The sequence below is a fragment of the Miniopterus schreibersii genome (assembly GCF_964146895.1).
Source record: "Miniopterus schreibersii genome assembly, chromosome: 11".
NCBI classification, from domain to species: domain Eukaryota; kingdom Metazoa; phylum Chordata; class Mammalia; order Chiroptera; family Miniopteridae; genus Miniopterus; species Miniopterus schreibersii.
Window position 1 is genome coordinate 15,339,790 of NC_138111.1, and position 21,844 is coordinate 15,361,633.

At 49.6% G+C, this 21,844-nt stretch overlaps 1 protein-coding gene across 3 annotated transcripts in view; it reads left to right on the forward strand.

Moving 5' to 3' along the window:
• Positions 1-2,708: 2,708 nt before the first annotated feature.
• The window catches only part of GSN (gelsolin), a 51,519-nt gene continuing 32,383 nt past the window's right edge, over positions 2,709-21,844 (forward strand). Inside the window, exons 1-2 of one of the 3 annotated variants that reach the window (XM_081151805.1) lie at positions 2,709-3,182; positions 14,476-14,563. The gene's annotated coding sequence lies outside the window, so the exon portion shown is untranslated. The remainder of the gene's footprint in view (positions 3,183-14,475; positions 14,564-21,844) is intronic. The other 2 variants (XM_081151804.1, XM_081151806.1) reach the window with 2 other exon arrangements.

Here is a 21,844-nt window from a genome sequence, read left to right on the forward strand (position 1 = left end):
ATTCTTTCCATTCTTTCAAAGCTGATGTGTTCTTCTGCCTAGTTAAGCTGTCTTCTCAGCCTGGCTTCCCCTCCCCTTTTCTTTCCATCCACAGGTTACAGTGGGAGCAACCAGGTTTATGCAGAGTCAGTTGGATAAAGGGTAGGCATCTGCCCCAAGTTAGCTGTGTGTCACAGACAGAGATTTTAGCTCACTGCTGATAAAAGCAGAAATGCTTGTCTGATGTGACACAGAGCAATAATAAGATGGGCAGCTGTGAAAGATGGGGTGAGAGTACCTTCCCAGTTTCCTTTAGTACTCAGGCCCAGCTGCATCCCTGCCCTAGGGCTCCTGAGGATATTCCTGGATCTCCTGAGAGCACCCAGTCAATGCATCCTTGGCACAAAATTTCTGCCTGTGCTCTGCTTCTGGGAACTTGCTGTAAGGCATTCGATGTTCAATAAATACTTATCCTAATAACTTATTTTTTCTGAAGCTAACTCCAGGAGAGGTCTGCACCCCCAAAAGCCCCACGGACCCAGAAATCTTCCCTGGCCAGCCCAGCCTTCTCCACCCTGAGTTTCTTCACAGCCATCTGGCCACTTGATGAGGGCCTCACTGGCTTTCTCTGTGGAAGATGGCCACCTCAGTGGTGACCTTAGCTTTCAGAGATGACCAGTCATCACAGACCTAGTTAATTAGCCAAACTTGTTATGTCTCAAACTCTAATTCCAAATTCTGGTAGTCCAGCTTGATTCTGGTGGCTCCTCCTAATGCTGTCAACTGTGTCTGGGGTGTGGGGGGGGTTATAGTACAAACATGGGTGCCAAGGAAGGGCCCCCCTGTGGGTGTGGCCTTTGTTTCCCCAATTCCTCACTCTTGGGCAGAAGGATACATGAGAATTCTTCTATGAGAGGAGATCCATATCAGCAAGAACAAGACGTTCACTCTGAAGGTGAAGATCCAGGGCAAAGAGGCTTCACTGATACCTGGCCCCAATGGGGAGAGGAGTACAAAAAGGAAGAAATGAGGAGAGGACACCAAGGCAGAGGGTACTTCTAAGCATCTGTGCAAGATAGACTTAACCCCAACTGAAAGGTCAGGCCAAGGTATGTCTTGACCAGCTGTGAAACACATGTGTTGATGTACACAAAGCAAAGCACTAGGAATTTGGTTGGCCCTCCAATATAAATATTGGTTATCATCATCGTTGTCATCATCTTTAGTTTAAATTATTTCTGGTGACAGCCTAGGCTTATGGCTTTTCTAGTACCAGATGGAGCGATCGCAGCTATGTGTGCAAGCCTCTGCTCTCTTGGCCTCAGTTTTCCCATTTCTACAATGAGGGTTTGGACCAGTTGTTCTCCAGTGTTTCCTCCATCCCAGTATGATATTCTTCAGTTCAGTGGACACACAAAGTCAGAGGTTTACCTCTCTGTGCCTGAGAGAAGTTGCTGGGTTAGAAATGATATGTTAGATAATAACAGGACATGTATATGCCGGGGATTGTAATCAAAGAGCTCAGAGCCAAATAGTCTGCATTTCTGCTTTTCTCCCCACCTGCCCTACAGTGGGGCCCAGGAAGCGCTGGAAAAAACAGGGAGTGGCAGAGAGGGTGTGAGCCTCCTGAGTTTGGGCACCCTGCTTCAGTTATGAGAGAAAGTGGAACTGGGCAGTTTCCCAAGTCAGGAAGGGTGGCAGAGTATGACACAGGGCATTGAGCAAAGGAGAGGGGGCCAAAGACTCAACCTGTGTGGTTTCAGTTGTGTGAACTTGGGAGAGCTACTTAACCCTCTCTATGCCTTGGCCTCCTCATTTGAAAACTGCACATGGTAACACCTCCCGTGTGTGTGGGGTGTGGGGGGCGTGTGTGTGTGGGGGGGAGTTGGGGTAGGGAGTTGAGGATAAAGTCGGTGGCACCTGGGAATCCCAGAACATGGCATGAGGTGTTCAAGAAATGGTTCCTTAATTCTAAGTGTGGTACAAAAAGAGGGGTCAGGAGGAAGAGCCAGGCTGGGATTCCCCAGGCCCTGTGGCTTCCCTGGCTGCTACTCAATGGAAAAACCAGGAACTCCGCTCTTGGCCTCTCTGCTTTTCTGACTCTGATCCCCAGCACCCGGCAATTATTGACTTGGTATGTTTTACCTCATGTTAGAGGGAGATTTAACCCAGCTGAACATGGGGCTGCTACCGGCACCTATGCTGGGAATGGACATCTTGGTCACCTGGTCCAGTCTCCCATTGTGTGAGTCTCCTGGCTTGAAGCCACAGAGCAGCTGCAGGAGGCCCAGGAACCCATGTTTGCACCAGGACAGTTGGGAAGCTGTACTAGGTCCCTCTCCATCACGGATGCCTGTCTCTCAAATGCATGTGAGGTGCTATTGAGATAAATAAAATATTACACTTGTTTACATTACCTTGCATTCATCTTCCCGACAGTGTGGATTTGCTCAGTCACCTAAAGTAATATTGGCTGTCACACTCACAAGAACTTCCATTTATAGAGAACCCACAGTGCCTGCCATTGTGCTAAGAGTCTTTCTCTCGCTGAGCCTTCCCAACAGCCCCAGGAAGACGCGATTTTACAGAGAGGAAATTGAGACTCTGACATGTTAAGCCACTTACCTAAAGTTACAGGACTAGTGTCAGGAGTTCCCCCCAGGCGGCCTGACTCAAAGCCTCTGCTCACCGGTTTACCTTAAGGATGGGCATGCGCTTTGGCATTTCTTGTTTTCCTTCTGCATGAAGCTGGGAATCATCCTGCTCATTTATTCCCTTCGGTGGGTCTAGCTGCTGCTTGCACACCGTCCCAGCTTTTGCGAGCAGTCCGTGGGCACTCCCCTGGGCCCCCCGCCCCCAGGCTCCCGCAGCTCTCCCGAGCGTGCCCCGGGCCTCAGTTTCCTCGCATATAGAGCAGGGACCCCGATGCCTTCCGCGGGCAAGCGGCGAGGGCTGGTGAAGAGACGGGCAGTGCACTGGAGAAGGCGAGTCCGAAGGCAGGGTCCCGGCCTCCCGGCAGCCTAGGGGAGGGGCCGGCGCTCCCCCCCTTCCCCCACACCCCTGCCCCGGCCGCCCCGCCCTGAGGGCGGCTCCGCCCGCGCCCTGCCCATCCCGCCGCGCTCCCGCCGCGCTCCCGCCGCCGCCCGGAACCAGCTGAGCGCAGCTGGACCCAGCAGCCGCCGTCGCCAGCGCCGCAGCAGCAGGTAGAGGAAGGGGGCGGCCACGACCCCGGGCACCTCTGGGACCTAGGCATCTGGGGATCTCGGGCATCTGGGTCCTCCCTCCCCTCCCTCCCCTCCCGCTCCTTGCTCCCCGCGCCTGGAGCTCGGCCGGGCAGCGGGGGCCGCGCTGGGAAAGGACTTCCTCTCTCACCTAGCTCGGCTTCCAGGGAACTCAGGAAGTTTGGGTTGGGGGGGGGGGCTAGGGCAGAACCGGAGGGGGGTCGGCCCCCCACCCCCAGGCTCCGCCGTGCGGCCAGCATCCGAGCTAGCCTTGACCCCGCCCCCGCGGCTGGTGCAACTGGGCCCGGGGTGACCGGCGCTCGGCGCGTCTGACCCGGATTTGCAGGTCTGGGCGGTGGCTCCGCTGGGGAGCCTGATCCACAGACAGATCCTTGGCTCCAGGGCAGTAATGCCTTTGCCTGCTGGTCCTGGGCGATGACGAGCCCTCCACCCCCTTCCTCTTTCTGGACCCAGCACCGTTAGAAAGTTTTCCCCGTACTGGTTTGAAATCTTCTCGCACTTGCTACCTGTAGGTGCTGTCTTCTCCGTGCCACAGTGTTTGTTCACTTCCCTGACTCACAGGCAAACTTCTTTCAGAGTTGAAGACAGTGATTGGAATCTCCCTTTCCCTCTGGGTCCCCAGACCTGATTACAGCAGCGTCCCCCCTCCTCCAGGGCAGGCTGGCTGCCCTGGGCCATGCCGGAGGGCAAGCCTGAGTCCTTGGACCCTTTGGGTGGGCAGGGGTCAGCTGTAGCCCCTCATCTGTCCAGACTTCTACCGTTTATCCTGCCCTCACACCTTCCTCAGAGCAGAGAGGGGAATCTTGAACATGCCCAGAACTCCAAAGAGCCAAAGGCATTCAGGGCTGTGCCAGGGGTAGCAGGGGCTTTGTGGGAGGCAGGGCTGCTGGGGAGGTCCTGCTTTTGTTTGCCCCAGGGGAGTTCTCGGAGACTTAATGCTGCACATCCAGTTGTCCCAGGACCACATTTCTGATCTTTTACTGCACTGCACTTTGCAGTGAGCATAGCTTGCTGAAGACTGACACAGCTGAGAGAACTGAAAGGCCCTGAGAGTTTGTGACAGGCTCATAGTCACGGAGTGAGGAAAGGGCAGGGCTGGGATCCAGTTCCAGTCGGCCCTTAGCCGACTCCCTCCACCTGGTGGGACCTTAGACTCTTTCTTGAGTGTTCCATTCGCTAAGGGCCTGAGAACCTCCCCTCATCCCCCCCACACACTTAGGGGTGCTGGTTGGTGTTTCTTGGGGATATTAAAGGGAAGAGGCTTGGAACAGAGGAGGCAGGGTAGGAGAGAGGACAGTGGGCACTCAGCTCCCTTGAGACTCCATTTTCCTTTCTGAAGCTTCGCTATTTATAAATGCCAGGGAAATTGTAAACAGCCAAGGGAGTTTGAGTTGGCACCGGGGTGAGTTATACAGCAGCAAAGAAGGTTTCCGTGTGAATCAGGGAGGGAAACGTTACTCCAGAATTTTCCATAGTCTTTTTTATTAGGGACTAACATGAACTTGAGAAAGCAGGCAGCTCCCTGGAGGGGAGGCTGCAGGGTTTGCCTCTCATGGCATTTCCTTCCTCCCGCTTCCTTGATTCAGTACTTTTGGGTCTAGTGCCTTGTCCTGTGAGGGCCCAAGAACCCCTGAGGAGGTCAGAGCTCTCTGTCCTCAAGATACTGCCCACCTATAGTGATCAACACAATCATGTGATACTGAGAGTTACTTCAGCCTGTAAGGGGGGTGACTAAGTCTGTTTGGGCGACCCAGGCCTCAGAAATGAGTAATAGTTTCCCAGGAGATAAAGGGATTGAGGGAAAAGACATTTAAGAAACAGGAACAGCTTATGCAAGGGCACTGAGGTTTTCTGAGCAATCCACTTGGGTAGAATGGAGGGTAGAGTGGTAGGAGTTGAGACTGTAAACTAAGGGTTTGGACTTCATTTTAAAGGCAATGAGGAGTCTAGAAAGGTTTTTGGATGGAGCAATGATAAAAACTCTCAGTCTGGTGGCTGATGTAGGAGATGTATTGGAAGGGGCTAAACTGGAGTCAGAGGGACCCCAAGGAGGCTGTTGCATGGTCAAGTGAAAGGAAGTCCAGGTCTGAACCAGAGCAGTGGCCCTGGAAGGATTAGGGTGGCCGGCTCTGGAAGCCCAGCTGGAGATCTCAGAACCGGCCATAAATTTCATCTAAAAGCAGACAATAGGCTTATAGCTGCTGGATAAATCTGCTAAGTTATTCTGAGTTTTGCTGTGTTCTTCTTTCTTCTTTTTCAAGCAAAAACATATTGTTAAAAATTCAAACATGACGGAGAGTATATAGTGACTTTCATCTCTCCAAGCCCCGCCTTTCCCCCTAGAGACAGCCACGGTGAACAGCTGTGTGTGCACTTGTGCCAAACTATTACAAGTAAGAGCTGTTGACTGGATGCCTTCACACTTCTTGGTCATCCAGTGTCAGTAGGTCACTTCCCCCTACTCTGTCTGTGTGGGTAGTTTGGGTCTTTCAGGAGAAGTTGCCCTGTCATAGAGATGATCTATTCATGCTCTGTAGACCTCGGCTGATGCTTTGGTCCCTGATTTTCTTCAAGAAAACTTTATAGCCGAAATCTACAATCTCTGAGGGTGTATATTTTCTTATTTGAGACTGTAGGACTGAGAAGTTAAAAGCACTGTCTTGGGAGTGGAGCCACAATGTTAGTTCTTCTGAGTGACCTTGGGCAAGTCCTGTATCTCTGGGCCTCAGGTTCCTCATCTGTAAATTGGGGGGGGGGGGTGTTGATCTGCATCATAATCATAGAAAGCTACCTTTTAGTATACCAAGCACTGGGACATTAATTACTTTGTTGATTCCTCACAACCATTCCTCTGAAGTTGGTACTATTGTCCCTTTTTACAGATGAGATAACTGAGGCTTGGAGAGGCTAAATAATGTGCCTTGGGTGTGAGCCTATTCGGTGATGGTGCCAGGATTCCAGAGGTCTGACTATAGAGCTGGAGATCTTTATCACTGCGAACATTCTCCTGAAGGTCCCATCTAGTTCTGACATGAGAACTGATGGAGGAGTTTTGCTCTGACTGTAACAATGGACATGAGTCAGTGTTCGTGGCTTGGGAAGTTCAGTCCTGTAGCAGAGGCATGGAGGGTCCTCTCAGAACTGTTTGTAAACTCCTGCTTTTCTATACTGTCAACAGAACTCCAGTGGGGAGGTCAGTTTTTCCTCCATTTCAGAGAACAAAAGACTTGCCCAAGGTCACTTGTTGAGTCGGAGGCCCAGCCAAGACCAGTCCCCCCACCTTTTACCATTTGAGCCCATGTTTTGGAAAGCTTTCTTGGGAAGCCAGGAAAAGTGGGAGCCTCCCTGCTCCACAGGTATTCCCTGAAAAAATGCCTGCAGAAGCTGGAAAAAGCAGGTCCCAGGAGTTATGCATTTTGAGGGGGAGGGAAAGAAAGAGACCAGTGTTTAGGCAGCTGGGGGATGTTAAGTAAAAATATCTCCTCTCTTTCAACTGAGTGACTGTGTGTCATATTTCAGCCTGCTGTGGTTTGTGAGTTTGGAGACCACAGGCAGGCTCAGTTCCTGCTGTCCTCTGGCTTCCCCTCTCCTCCCCACTCTGCCGTATGCCTGGGACCACATCAACAATTTAAGGGCAGGGCAGAGAAAAGCGGTGGGCATAGTGGGCACGGCTGGGCAGCCGAAGGCCTGGGTCCTGGTTTTGTCACTGACAAAGCACTGGGTGACTTGTGCTAATATGTGCCTTTCTCTAGGCCCCAGTGTTCACGCTGCCCTAGGGGGTGGACAGGATAATGCCAGGCTTTCTTTGTTCCGATGGCCTCGAGTCAGAGGGCTTTGTGCTCAGGGCAGGAACCTGGGACCTGCACGTCTGCGAGCACAAAGTAAGCCCACATCAGTCATCTGTGTTTCAGTTACTTGCACCAGTGCCAGCTGGAGACTCAGCTACTGTTCATGAATTTGGTCTCTGTGGATTGAAGTGGTTGCCCATTTTGCAGATAAGGATGTTGAGGCCTGGGATTCATTTATGTATCCTATTCCCTGTTCTACAAGCAATAAGAATCCTGGGCACCACATGTAGCGTGCTTCCTGTGTGTAGTCTACACTGCCTTGTGTGTAGTCTACACTGCCTTTTGTCTACACTGCCTTGTTTACTCTTCTAACAGCCCTGTGAGAGAGGCGATAATGACTCAGTTTTACCGATGAAACAGGCTTGGTCTGGAGAGATGAAATGACTTACTTTCTCTTCTTTGAGCCTCACAGTAGCCCTGAGGTTGTCATTATGGGCCCCATTTTATGGATGAGGAATTTGAGGCCTGGGGATGGGAGCTCTCTTGACCAGGGATCCCCAGGGGCCACATGGCCAGTTAGGTTCCTTCCCAGACCCTCCATCCAACTCCTTCCTGGTGCCTCCTTTTTCTGCTTCAGAAGGAGCCTCTGCCTCTCTTGCATTCAATGCTTGGACTAAGGGATAACAGTTTTCCTCCTGGGCTGTAAAGCATCCCTGAAGTTTTCTCTTCCCAAGGGGACTCCAGAAATGGTTGGAGCCATGGTCTCTCTCAGGGAACTCTGATGAAGGTGCCACACCAGTGGGAGTGGATTCATTGATTCTGCTATTAAGCAAACAGCCTTATTACTTTCCACCCTCAACAAGGATATCATGTGGGTCCAGTTTATTTGCCAAGCAAAGAATAGATATATGATATATGATATATGATATATGATATATGTAAGCTTTCAGGGTGGAGCTTGGCCCTTCATTTCCTTTCTATGGCTGGGCTGGGCGACTGTGGCTGGGCTGGTCCCTTGGTGGGTGGGTAGTCAGTAAATACTAGTTAATTTTTTGGGAATAGCAAAGTGCTATGGGTGGGATACCTATGGAATATGGGGTGCTTTTATCTCCCCTCCTCCAAGGACTTTTTTTTTTTCTTTTTCTAATTATAATGTTGAAATTTTGAAAATGAAAAAGTATGAGAAAACAAGAATTGTCTATAATTCTGCCAACCAGAGATAATCATTGCTAACACTTGGGTGCATTCCCTTCCTGAAATTTTCAGCAGTTTTTTTTTTTTTATCCCCATGTAATTGTGGTCATACCACATTTGTAATTTTCTATTCTGACTTTGTTTCTTTCAACATTATAATGTAAATATTTTCTCATGTTATTCAGGACTTCAAGTTTAATTTTTAAAAGAGTTTTAAAAGCATACTATACCTGAGTAGGTCAATGCATGTTTATTGCTATTTTAAATCTTTTGTTCCAATAGTCCAAGGGATTAAAGAAGTGAAATTATGCATTTTATTTGTAAAAAACAGGTTTTACATTTTTATTATGAAAATGATATGTGCAGATCTGATTTTTAATAACTCTCTATTATTGTATTTATGGAGTGACTATACTATGATTCACTTAACTGATCCTCTATTATTAGGCATTTAAGCTGTTTATAAACAATGTTGCAATGAACATCGTAGTGCATAAATTATTCTCCTTTCATTATTTCTTAGAAGGATGCCCAAAACTTAGAGTTTCTGGGTCAGAAATGACATATTTTACAGCTTTTGCTACATTTTGCCAAATTGCTGCCCAGAAAGGTTGCAGCCATTCTTATTCCCACCAGCCACACATGAGGGTAACGGCCTTTGTGGGAGCCTCGGAAGCTGGCTATCAAAATTCTAGCTGAGCCCGGCTGGGCGTGGCTCAGCGGTTGAGCGTCGACCTAGGATCCAGGCGATCGGGGTTCGATTCCCGGTCAGGGCACATGCCCAGGTTGTGGGCTGCAGCCGATCAATGACTCTCTCATCATTGATGTTTCTATCCCTCTCTCTCCCTCTCCTTTCCTCTCTCTGAAATCAATAAAGATATATTTAAAAAAAAAAAAAATTCTAGCTGAGAGGCCATTTGCAGAAACATCCTAATTCATTCATTCATTTAGCAAGTACATTTGCACAGTTCAGCATCAGTAAAGGATAATGTTTACGATCCAGGCTGAAGAGGTAGCGAGACACCGGTTCTCTAGTTTTTGCTTTGCACTTGCCATAAGACTTTGCGCTTAATCCAGGTCACTGTTCTGCCTCTACACTTAGAATGGAAGGGCTTGACTTTGTGTTCCCTTGACTTTGGTGTGACTGTGGTGACCCTCAGCTGAAGACCAGTCTCCTGACTGCCTTCTCGCCTCAAAACAGTTTCTGACCTTTAGCGTTGGACCTTGGGAATCACCTGGCCCCGCCCCCTTACTTCATGGCTGGGGATACTCATGCCCAGAGAGAGCAAATGAATTTCCTGAAGCACACAGCAAGGCCTCTGATTGCTACTCCACCATTTGTGAGACCTCAAAAGTACTCATCTAAACCAAAAATGATTTCAGTTATTATTAAACCTAAGGCCTAGGAAGATTAAGGAACCTGGCCATGGTCACAACCTCTAGGTTGACCTGGCAGTTTGGTCTTGGGAAAGTCATTTCCCTCTCTAACCAGTTTACCCCCCTTGCAAAATGGGGAATGGCACCTTCTCTGGCCCTCCCAGGTCTGCTTTTCTGCCAATTGAAAGTTTGAGTTCAAGATCCAGTGGCAAGTCTTGGTGTGTCAATTGTGCATTCTAAATTAGGGTGCTTTTTGAGGTCACTAGTACAGATGTTAGTTCAGAGACTTAATATTATGATGTAAAGAAAGGTGCCTTTGGACACTTGTTCTCCTCAGGGATAGGGTTTTGTCAACAATGTTGCATCTGGACATAAAGGATGTTGTAGAGCATCTCAAACTTATCCTACACACACAACTGGGGATTTTGTTAAAATGCAGATTCTGGTTCAGAAGGTCTGGGGTGGGGCCTGAGACTCTGCATTTCTAATGACCTCCTAGGGGATACAGATGTTGCTGGTCCAGGGACCACACTTTGCATAGTGAGAGTCTAAATCCCTTATTCAGAGCTCAGACAAGAGCCCAGATCTCTTCATGTCTTATCTTTGAGGCTCTTCCTACCTGTTGTTTTTGCCTCCCTCTTCTCTTCCCAACACTGAGTTGAACTGTTTGGTCCACAGCTATGAGTTTCTAGAATCTGAACAGCACCTTGAAATATTTTGCTGCCTAATTTCACAGAGAGGTAGGGCTGGCCCTTCTTTAAGAGAGAGTGACTCAATAGGAAGCCATCTGAGGGGGGAGAAATACAGCTGTAGGACCTAGCATTTGACTTAAACATTTCCACCTGAAGTGTTTATACTTAAGATTAAAAACACTATTCTCCATCTATAGGCTGCAAACTACAGTCCTGGGGAGGCCCCAGACTGCTTTTGCGTGACTCTGAGCTAAGAATGGTTTTTACATTTTTAAAAGGTTGTTAAAAAAAACACACAACCCAAAACCAAACAAGGAAGAATATGTAAGAGAGGGTATGGAGCCTTGCAAAGCCTAAAATATTTACTTCCTGGCCCTGTACAGTAAAAGTTTGCTAAGCCCTGATCTAGAGTAACCACAGCTTTATGTTTTTCTCTAGTGAGCAAGAGGCCTAGCCTCATAGCTTGAAATTTAGTGAGACCAAGATTTAGTGCAGTTAGCCTGACTCGGTGGGAACTGCCCAAATCTTAGCTTTGTGACCCTGAGCATGTTATTTCACTTCTCTGAGCTTGTGTCCGTCCTTCACAACGTGGGGACAATGCTATCTGCCTGGCAGAGTTACTGTCAGGATGAGAGTTGATGTAAGTCAGAGTTTAACACTTGGTAAATGCTCAGAAAATGATAACTGTTGTCATTGGGTGCCTCTTTGAACCCTTCTGGCTTTACTGAACAGATACCATTTCTCCCACTAAATCTGAAGGTCCTCCCAAGTGAGCTGGGAGCAGTCTTTTAGGAGAAAAACACTTCTGCTCCAGTCACCCTGCCCCACCCCTAGGGCTTCAGCCACCTTCTAGACAGATGGGGTTCCTGGTGGCTTGCACACTTTCACTCATGGAAAGTCCTTTACCTGAAGGCCAGCCTTTCCGAAACTGGTGGGCAGCTCTGACTATTAGAAAGTGCCTCCTGCCCTGGCTGGTTTTGCTCAGTGGTTAGGGCATTGGCCTGTGGACCGAAGGGTCACTGGTTCAATTACTGGTCAAGGGCACATACCTCGGTTGCAGGTTCCATCCCTGGTCCCGGTTGGGGCTTGTGTGGGAGGCAACCAATCGATCTCTCTCTCTCTTTCTTTCCCTCCCTCTCTTCCACTCTCTCTAAAAATCAATGGAAAAAATACCCTTGGGAGAGGATTAAAAAAAATAAAAATAAATAAAGCTGTATTTTAAAAAATTAAAAAAAAGAAAGTGCCTCCTCTCCCTGTGCTCTAAGGTATAATTCAGCAAACAGGCACCTAGTGGGCCTGGGCTGGGATCTGAGTGCTGGAAGGAACCGCCTTTCTTTCTGGCTCCGTCTGGGGCGTGTGGGCGATGGACTAGAGTTAGCGGTTTGTGGACCTTGTTTTTAAGCCACTGCAGCTTTAAGGTCCAAAATGAAAAACAGACCAACTTGGAGTTAGCTGGGGCTAATTCTAAACCCAGCCGACTTTGAAACTCTGGGGCTCCCTGTGTGCAAATCCTGGGAAAGAATGTAATTCTCTTTGTGCCCATAGATGGCAGCACCTGTGCTCTCCGCCAGTGCTGTGTGATGGTGTGCTTGAGTGTGTTTATGCGCGTGTGCACACGTGTACATGCATGCATGCACACGTGTTTATGCGCGTGTGCACACGTGTACATGCATGCATGCACACGTGATTCTCTAGTTTCTTCCTGTGGTGAATCTTGAGCTGTTGTGGCCCCAGCCCTAGGCTAAGCATTGAGATACAAAGGAGCAGATCTTAGTCTAATGGGGGAAGCTGACTTGGAAACAGACCATAATATAGTGTGACAGGGAAGCCGAGAGGCCTGTGGGATCTCAGAGGAGCTCAGCCTCAAAGGGGAAGCAGAGGTCGGAGATTTCCTGGGGGAAAGCTGTGCTTGATCATGAGTGGAAGGAGAGGAGAAGACAAGGGATGAAAGAGAGTTCGGAAACAGAGGAAGCAGTCTGTGCAAAGATTAGACAAGGACTTAAGAGAGTGCAGCTGTGTCTGGCTAGAGCCTGGAGGGGTGTTGGAGGGCGCAGGGGACAGGAACTGATGAGAGCTGAGACTCCAGGGGCCTGCAGGGGCAGATCGTAAAAGATGTTGAAGAATTCATTAAGGATCTTGGGCTTTGTCTGGTGGCCATAGGGAGCCATGGTAGAATCTGGGCAGAGGAGTGACATGGTCTGGGCTTGCTCTGAGAAGACCGCACTTAGGAAAGGACAGAGGAAGTGGGAGGACCAGTTAGGAAGCATTGCAGTCACTTAGGTAAGAGGTGATGGTACTTGGGCAAAGACGTTGGCAGTCAGGGTGGGGAGAAGAGAATGCAGGGACTTGGGGTGGTGGAGGTGAGAGTGACAGAGCAGAGGAGGTGAAGGAGGGCGGTGCCCTGGTGTCTGGCCTGGCCCAGTGTGTGGATGGCGGGTGGCGGTGCTGTTGCTGAGATGGGGAGCACTAGGGAAGGAGTAGGATACATTTGGGAACAAATGTAGCACTGCCAGTGAAGATGGGGATGTGATTTAGAGGTTTGAAGAATAGAGGGGAGCTGCATTTGAAATTTGAAAGTCTCATAAGTCTCACCCTCTCACAGAGTTAACAGAAAGTGAGGCGTCGTTAGTCATTGGCAGGGACAACAAAACCCGGCTGTGCTTTGATCTCTCCCATGGACCAGGAAGTTCTGAGGGAACTGTTTGAGGAAGGCCTACAGAGGTGCTATTTAACACTAGGCCCTAGCGCCCAGATAAGTGTCCAACCTCCTTCCAGATCCCCTGCTATGGGTCCTTGCCTCTCACAATGCAAAAACCCACCAGGAATGTCTGGGCCATTTACTGTCAGCAGAGGACAGGGCTCATTTGTGTCTGAATCCCAGAAGCCTGCAGGACCCCACTGCATTTGGGAACCTGGACTCTCTCTTTGGCTTGGAGAAGCTGGTTTGGACAGAGAATTTTTCCAGTGTAGGCAGGAGCCAACTTACTTAGCTGTTAGCTGTCCCTGAATGCAGATGACTGTGACATGGGGAGTGAGGAAGGATGAAGATCCAGGTTGTCCTTGAAAGGGGTGTGTGTGTGGGGGGGGACTGAAAGGCTGGGTTGCACAACCCTGGGGTTTACGTACGCTGGTCCTTCATTCAGTCATCTAGCGTATAGCCGCTGGTCTGTTGTTTGCCAGGCCATGTATCAGGGCTGAAGCTTCAGAGGCAAAGCAGTCTGATGGAGCTCACAGTCTGATGGGAGAGAAAGACCTGTTACCAGGTACTTATAACACAATCTTGCAAGAGCAGAACAACGCTTAGGCATACAGATGGGATTATGTCATGTAAGCAACTTGGGTCCTCAAACTGCACAAGTACAGAATGAGAAAGATATGATTTCTGTTAAAGGCTTAGGGTTTTAATTAATAAATAAGCAGAGTAAATAAATGCACTGTTCAAAACACTTGACATATTTTATCTCATTTAATCCTTATAATGATTTTGTGGGGTGGGTTCTAACATCATCCCTTTTTTATAGAGAAGGAAACCAAGACTCAGAGAGGTGCAGTAACTTGATCAAGTTACATAGTTAGTTAACTGAAGGGCCTTTCTTCTAACTCCAGAATCCACAGCCACTGCTCTGAAGTTGATTTTAAGGATTGTAAACTGAATTTAGTCATACAATGGATTTTAAATCGTAATGGGATTTTATGCTAGATTAATAGAGGCATGATATCTAGAATGATGGAGGTGAAAGTTCTGCTCATCCTACTTTGGATAGAGCTCTTTTGAATGTCTAATTTGGGGGTCTTTTTTTTTTCTTCAGGAGGGACAGGATTAATTTGAGTAGATAAGGGAAGGGGGTACTGGTCTCAGGAGAAGGTGGAAGAAAGCGGCCATACAACTTGTAGAAGACTTAGGGGCCCAGGATTACTGTTTTCAAGTCTCCAAGGCGCCATTGGGAAACAGGGTGACAGACCTATTCTGAGTGACTGCAGAGAGGGAGATTTTAGCACATTGTAATGACAATTTTTTTAACTAGCCAAACTCTCCAACAGTGGGTCTTGAAGCCTTGGCAGGAAGTGAGTGTTCTGTTGTTGGAGCATGCAGATAGGGTCTCTGTGACCCTGGTAGTGGGGGTCGGGGTGGAGTGGAAGCTTTTGATTTGATCAGATGACCTGGAGCCCTTGACACTGAGAGTCTTGGCCCTTTATTTACAGGTGGTACTGATACCCGCTCTTACGGCTTTTGTGGTAGACCCAGCACCCCCCCGTGGAACAGCCCTCTTCACCCTCTCAGCCCTGCAAGGTAGGTAGAGCGGCGCAGACCCCTGTGGCCTACTAAACTGGGCTCTGACTGCCCCAGGAAGTCTGAAGGGGGCAGTGGAAGCAGCGTGGGTCGCCACAGTGGATTCAAAGGTAGTTTCTGAGGTTTTTCTTGTAAAGCTCGGAGTACATTTCTGCCTGTTACCTCATTTGCTTCTCTCCCACCCTTGAGAGGGAGGCCAGGCCAGGCAAGGATGATCCTGTGGGGAAGAGGCAAGGACTGACCGGGCTGGGTGTGAGGGTGCCTGGGCCCCCACCTGGCTGTGTTGCTTGCTGGCTGTGTGACTACAGGACAGTTGCTTTCCCTATCAAGGCCTCTGTTGGTTCTTTCCTAAGAGGGTAGATTTCCCTGAGGAGGAAGGCTGTGCAAGGATTCTCCCTGGAGGCTTTGAAGAGGTGAGAAAATCTGGGGGTTTGTTGACTGGAGGAGTGTGACTAGTGAGGAAGGTAGATGAGTCATAGCCACCTGGGGACGACTGGCAGGGCTGGCAGGGTGGGGCCCACCTGACTATGAGATTTGTCGGTGACCAGCTGAAGTAGGCTGAGATCCAGGGGGTGGGGTGCAGAGTCCTGGGCTGGAGGCAGGAGACTTGGGTCACTTCCCAGCTTGGGCCTTGGTTTCTGTGCCTAAAAAAATGGGTGCCCTGTACCCACCTAGCAAGTTGTCGTGAAGGACTGAATAAGTCCCACGAGGGACTTTGTGAGCTGTGAAAGGGGAAGGATCACTGCTAGGGGACTAACCCAGCTTCCAATGCTGGAAAGGAAGTGAATTTCTAATAGCAACCACGAGGAGAGCCTGGAAAACACTCTTCCAGCTCATGACATCACCCTTGGTTTCCAAAAGGAGAAGGGGCCGAATGCCTACAGGGCTTACTCATCAGTGGCCCAGCTGGCTTTCAGGGGGTGACAGCAACCACAGTCAAATGCTGTTCCTCTTTCCCAAAGCTCAGATGAAAGGGCCTTCTGATGGATGGTCTTCAGAATGCTTTGTGTTCAAAGCCCGGATTCCTAGAAGACCCGCTGGGTCAAAGAGAGGGGACTTGTCCCACTTCATCTGAAGTTTATGTGTTCTGCTGACCAAGGAGCAGCCCTGATGCTGCCCGGAGAGGAAGGATGGGGGCTGATATTGGCTCTGAAGCTCCAGCTTTTGGGACTGAGCTCTGACCACTCTAACTCCTAAAGCCAAATTGCCTCTAAGTGATGTCACCAAAGAGAGTTACACTCTCTTCATGTTCTTGGTGACAATGACACAGGGACCTGTCTTCTGCTTTCCCCACTGTGTAGACCCTGCAGGGCCAGGCTGGCTCAGGCCCAGATAAGTACCTGTTAACTAAGCTTGGCTGGTTCACCCCTTGCACTGTGCTCACCTCACGCCCACTTTCACTGAACTTGGGCTCAACTAAGGAGGTCCCAGTGAGTTCCTGCTTGTCCAAATCCAATAAGATTTCCTCAGATCTCTATGTACCACCTCCCTGGAGCACCTGAGAGCATTCTAGAAGCTCTCTTTCCTTCTTGCTTCTGGGAGGCTGTACCATCCAGTTTATTTCCTATTTCCCTGACCTTCTCTGGGCCCTGATTTTGTGTCTCTAACGTTCACCAGAATTCTGACCACCTTCTTATCTTGAGTTACATTACAGGTCCATTCGTTCGTTCGTTCATTCATTCATTCATTCATGGGTATATTCACTTGACAGATATTTAGGCTTTGAACTGGGTCTTGGAGAACAGGTTTTCCCACCTCTAGTGGTCTTATAGTCCTGGGTCTTACAGTTAGGCATTACACGCATAACAAATTTATTTCTTCAGCTGTAAAGGAAACAACCAGGATTTTGAGAGCATATGGAATTGGAGGGGGGGGGTGGAATTCTATCTGGACAGATGAGGGAGGCTTCCCTGAAAAAGCCCAGACCTGAAGAGGGAATGGAAGGTGGCTGGGTGAGCAGGGAAAGGAGCCCCCAAGCAGCGCGAACAGCGTGGATGAGGCTCTGAGGCAGGACGTTGAGTGTGGAGTTGTTAGGGATCGGAAGGAAGGGAGCGTGACAGGAGAAGGGCCTGGGGACCAGATAGCACCTCAGTCATGCAAGCCCTTGGGGCCTTGATTAGAGTTTGGATTTTATTCTAAGACACTGGGGAACGACTTGAAGTTTTAAAGTAGGGGAGAGATTTGCCCGAATTTCATTATTAGAACCCCGGAAAGAGATAGACCTAAGTCCCATGCTGATAAACACCAAGGGTGTAATTTTTGGTTCTTCCACACAGTGGCGTCCTGATGCTGTGCCTCAGTATGAGGCTTGGTCTGGGGCAGTCCTGATGTTCTCTGGGCTCCTTGTGTTTTTTCATTGCTGAGCTTCTGCGTGATGAATCAGATCTGCCCCGCCCTTGGAGATCCAGAATTGTGGTGACTGAGCCTGGAATTCATTGTGATAAGTCCCAGAGGAGCCAGGGAGGCCTTTTTTGACTGTGAGTCAAGCTGAGAGGGAGCCTCGGGCTTTCAGGCGAGGGAGTCACATGTGTAAAGCTTGGCCACTTGGAGCCGCTGTGCTTGGGGACTAAGTGAGCAGCGAAGCTAAAGCAAGAGTGTGGGCATGAGGTGGAGAGTGGCAGGAGAGAACGGGGAGTTCGGGGCTGGGAGAGGTGTTGAATTCCTGGTCTCGATCCTCTGGGTGCCAGGGAGCCATGGATGCATCTTGAGCTGAGAGTGGCTTGATTGACGGGATTTGAGAAGGGAAGGTAGATCAGAGGGGGCAACGCTATAAGCTGGTTGGAGAGAATGACTATCACTGGGTGAAGCCTTGTCATTCCCACCTGCCTACCCGCAAACACAGAAAAATACTCTGCCCTTTTCTGTCCTCCGCCTTTGTTGGGTTGTTCCCCCACCGGTTAAATTACAGGAGCCGCCCAGTGTTGTTTCACTGCAGCACTGGGGTTTGGTTATACTCTGCGCTCCAGAAGCAAACAGGGCTAAACCTGAAGCATCACTCTGGCCTGACTTGCTGCATGTCCCTTGACATGTCCCTTAACCCTTCTCAGTCTCAGTTTCCTCATCTGTGAAATGGGAGTAATCATAGGGTTACTGAGGATTAAGTGATGGGGAGCTGAAGTCCTAAGCATATGCCTGGTGCATAGGGATGGCTGTTTATCTTTATTTTCCTGCTGGTTGCTAATGGCCCAGTCCATGTCGTAATCTGCTCTTTGGGGAGTCCTCTGCAGCCAAAAATCTGTAATCTTAATTGAAAACAAGGTGTTCCCTGCAACCCTAGTGGGACTCTGAGGGGTTTGGAAATGCCTTCACATTTCCCCCACTGGGGTCTGGCACAGGGCTGGGCTCAGAGATCTGATCTGAGATCAAATTAAGATGAGATCTTATTTGTCTCTTTAGCACCAACTCTCAGCACAGGCTGGCCTATCATGGTTCTTATAAATACTAAACAAAACAGTGTTAAATAAAAAAAGGCATCTTGGGCATCTTGCCAAGCACCTTTATCTTATGTTTAGTAGCAGGGATCGCTACTAAACATTGTACTTATGTTCATTCCTCCCTGACTCAAATATGTATTGCAGCTCTAATTTTTAATATGCCCGTAATTAAAATTTCAAGTCAGCCGGGGGAGGGATAACAATGAAGTGGGCATTTGGGGTGTTGGGGCTCCCTCCAGACCATTCCAGAGAGCATCCTGGCTACAAAGGCCTTAAGGGTATCATCCAACTGCCTTAGTTTACTTTTGGGGAAGCTGAGGCCCAGAGAGAGGTAGTGGCTCACTTAGGGTCCCCAGAGAGTGGGAAGCAGAGGAGGAGTCATGAGGCCCACTTTCAGTAATAAACAATAGGTGGGCGGCTGTTCCCCCCAGCCCACTGCCTCGTGTTTAAAGAAAGTGAATTAGAATGTGAACAGTGGTTTCCTGAGGAAGTTTTGGGTTTTAATTGTGTCAAGGAGAAGGACCATTTCCAGAACTGTGCATGCCCATGTGATGTCTGTAGAGTTGGACCTGGCACAGCTATTTCAAACTAAAGCCACAGGCTCCTATTTATAGGCTGATGTGATTAGGTTGATATAGTCAGGAGAGGCCTGCCTGCCCTCTGCCCAGCCCAGCTATGGACGGGGAAGAGGCCCTCGGGGGTGATTCTGACCTATGGGTGAGTAGCAGGGGATCTGGGGTGGTTCCTGAAGCCTGCTCGGAGGTGGGGCTCCAGTGAGGCCTCAGGGGAAGCCCCAGTCCTGACTCCCAGTTCAGCTGCCAGCAGGCCCTCCGCAGAGATGAAACCAGTTCTGATCCTAGTCTCTCCCTACTTAAAAATCCTCCGCTGCCTCAGATCAGTTCAGGACTCCTAATAGTCAGGACCTTCCTCACCCACATGTCCAGGTCTCCACCCCAGGCACACCTCTTCAGTGTTTGTATTTCCCTGTGGGAGCCACACCTCTGAGCCTTTGCTGTTGCTGTTCTCTCCACCTGACTTGCCTGTTCTCATTTCTCCAAAGACAAACCTTCATTCATTCTTTGAGGCTCTGCTCAAATGCTCCTCCTTTGTGGCTTGTCAGGTCCTGGGTGCTCCCTGCTTTGTGTCACCTGAGTGATTCTCCACTGGGCCAGGAAGTCCTGAGGCAGGACCTGGCTCAGAGGAAGAAAAGGGGAAAGGCATTCGTGGTTGAGCACCTACTGTGGTCATTCACTTTACATGTTTGCTGAGATATAATCTGTAAGCCACTCTATGCAGTAGGTATGTTTTAAAGGTATGTAGGGGTGAAAGTAAGACTTCAAAGTCAGATAGTCCTGGATTCAGACTCTGTCCTGCATTTCCTAACATTTATCCTTGAGCTGAACCTGTCTGAGTCTCAGTTTTCCTATCTGTAAAATAGAAATGATGATTCCTATGAGTTTTGGGGAAGCATTGTCAACAAGACAAAGCTTATAAGTACTTATGTTACCTGGTCCATAAAGAGCTTCTTTGTACAATATAGGTATTATCTACAGGTGGAGAGACAGGCTCAGTAAAGGAAAACACCTTATCTAGGGCCCCACACAAGGCAGTGGCCAAGAGGCGAGATCAGGTCTTGGTCCTGGCCTCCAAATCCACCCTGTGTTCTCTCCTCCCTCTCTTAGCCCCCTGGGCCTATTCTGTTTCCCAGATCTGGGGAAGCTTTGTTTGGGGATTGTTTTTCCTAAGAAGTTTCCTCTGTGGTGCCACTGGATGACTCAGAGACCTGAGTCACCAGGAGGCAGAGGGCCAGCAGAGCAGGGAGGGAGGAGGGGGGAAAGGAGAGAAGGGACAAGGAAGGGGATCCCGATTCCAGTCCTGGCTTTCCCATTGCTTGATTGACTAGGTCAGACAAGTCCCCTATCCTGCCTGGCCTCAGTTTCCCCAAGTGTGAAAGGAGATGCTGGGCTTTGGTAAGTGGTTTTCAGTCCAGGCTGAGCTTCAGAATCCCAGGTTCCCGGGCCCCACCCCAACCTACAGACTCAGAGGCTGGGCGTGGGGCCTGGGAATCCAAGTTTTCTGGAGCTTCCCAGGTGGTTCTGCTGCTCACCTGATCTGCAGAGGTGTTTGGGAACCAAGCTGTTCAAGGGCACCCCCGGCTGGGCCTCAGAGTGGTTGTCCAGCCTCTGCTGACCATCTCCACTAACTCAGAGTCACTTTTCTTGCTGAAGGCTTTGTCATCGTGGTAAACGGGGAGTGCATAAGCTTTTTCCTATTTTAAATAGCTTTATTGAAGTATAATTTACATAAATTGTCAAAGTAAATTTATGTGTAATTTATATATGTATAATTCACCCAGTTTAATTAATTCAATTAGTTTTAATAAATTTGCAAAGTTTTGTCTCCATTCCCACAATTCAGCTTGAGAACATGTCTGTCACCCCTGAAAGCTGCCTGTGCCTGCTTGCTGGCAATCTCCGCACCCACCCCGCAGCCCATCACTAGTCTATTCTGTCTTTCTGAATGCCCAGACCTGTGTGCACCTCCCAGCTTCACCCTTTCTGGCTGTGGGACCTCATGCAGATTATTGCCCCTCTCTGAGCCTTGGATTACTCCTTAGTAGGAGAGGGAATGGTGCTATCCTCCTTGTAGCTTATTGTCTGAGTTTCACTAATGTGGTGGAGTGTGTGATGCACAGCAGGGGCTGGGGACGTGGGAGCCCGGCATGCAGTAACCGGGATGTAGTACAGGTACCAGGGCACGATTGTGACAATACTAGCAAGTGTTTTACAGACACACGCTGTGCCAGGCACTGGGCTAAGCACCTTAAATGCACTATCTCTTTTCATTCCCATAACAACTCTTATTAGGTGAGTGTTAATGTCATTTCTGTTTTATAGCTGGAGAAACTGAGGTATTGAGAAGGGAGGTAACTTTCCCCAGGTTGCATAGGTAATGATGGGTGGGGTTGGGAGTCTGTCCCTAGGCCTTCCTTAAGTATTACACCATGGTAGGAATCATGGCTCGAGGGACACCATTCATGAATCCAGAACAAGGCTTACGGCACACACTTTCAAGGGACAGGACCTGATACAGTGGATATGGGACTCAAAAGATGACATGTAGTACGGAGTGCATCGTGCGCCGATGTGACATGGTACATGGAGCATGATCCAAGGAATAAGTGACGTGGGTCACAGTACATGGCGCATGCATCAGGGTAGACGCACAGGATAAGGTATGAGGAACACAGGACCTGGTATGGGGCACAGAGAGCATGGCGTATGTGATGCTGGGCATTGCACAAAGTATATGACGTAGGGACATGGGACCCAGGGTATAGCGCTTGGGATTCAACAATGGGGCACAAAGAAACCCTTTTCGTGTCAGTGCCTGGGCCCCAGCACGCAACAGCAAGAGCCAGTTTTCTGCTCTCACAAACCCGTCTGTGTTTTGCCTCTTCCTCCCTGTCTCTTTGGATGCCAAAGAGTGGGTGTGTCCCAGAGGACTGGGGTCCGGATTGCGTGCCCCCCCCAGCTCAGGCAGGGGTCAGGGCTTGGGGCCAAGTCCATGGCTCAGGAAGAGCCTGCCAGGCCCCCAGATCCTGTCTGAGAGGCAGCTGTGAGCGCCAGCGCTGGCCGCCGAGCCCCAGGGCCGGGTGATTTTCCCGTAAGCCATCCTCCCCGCCGCTCCTCTCCCTGGCTGCCGCCGCTGGCTGTGCGCCCCACGTTCCCTGCTTAGGGGGAGAGAGCTTAGGGGAGAGAGTCAGCGCTGCCGCTGGGGGTGCCCGGGTGGAGGTGCGGGGAGGAGGCAGCCTTTAGCAGGTTGGTGGCTCCTGAGCCCTCCTGGC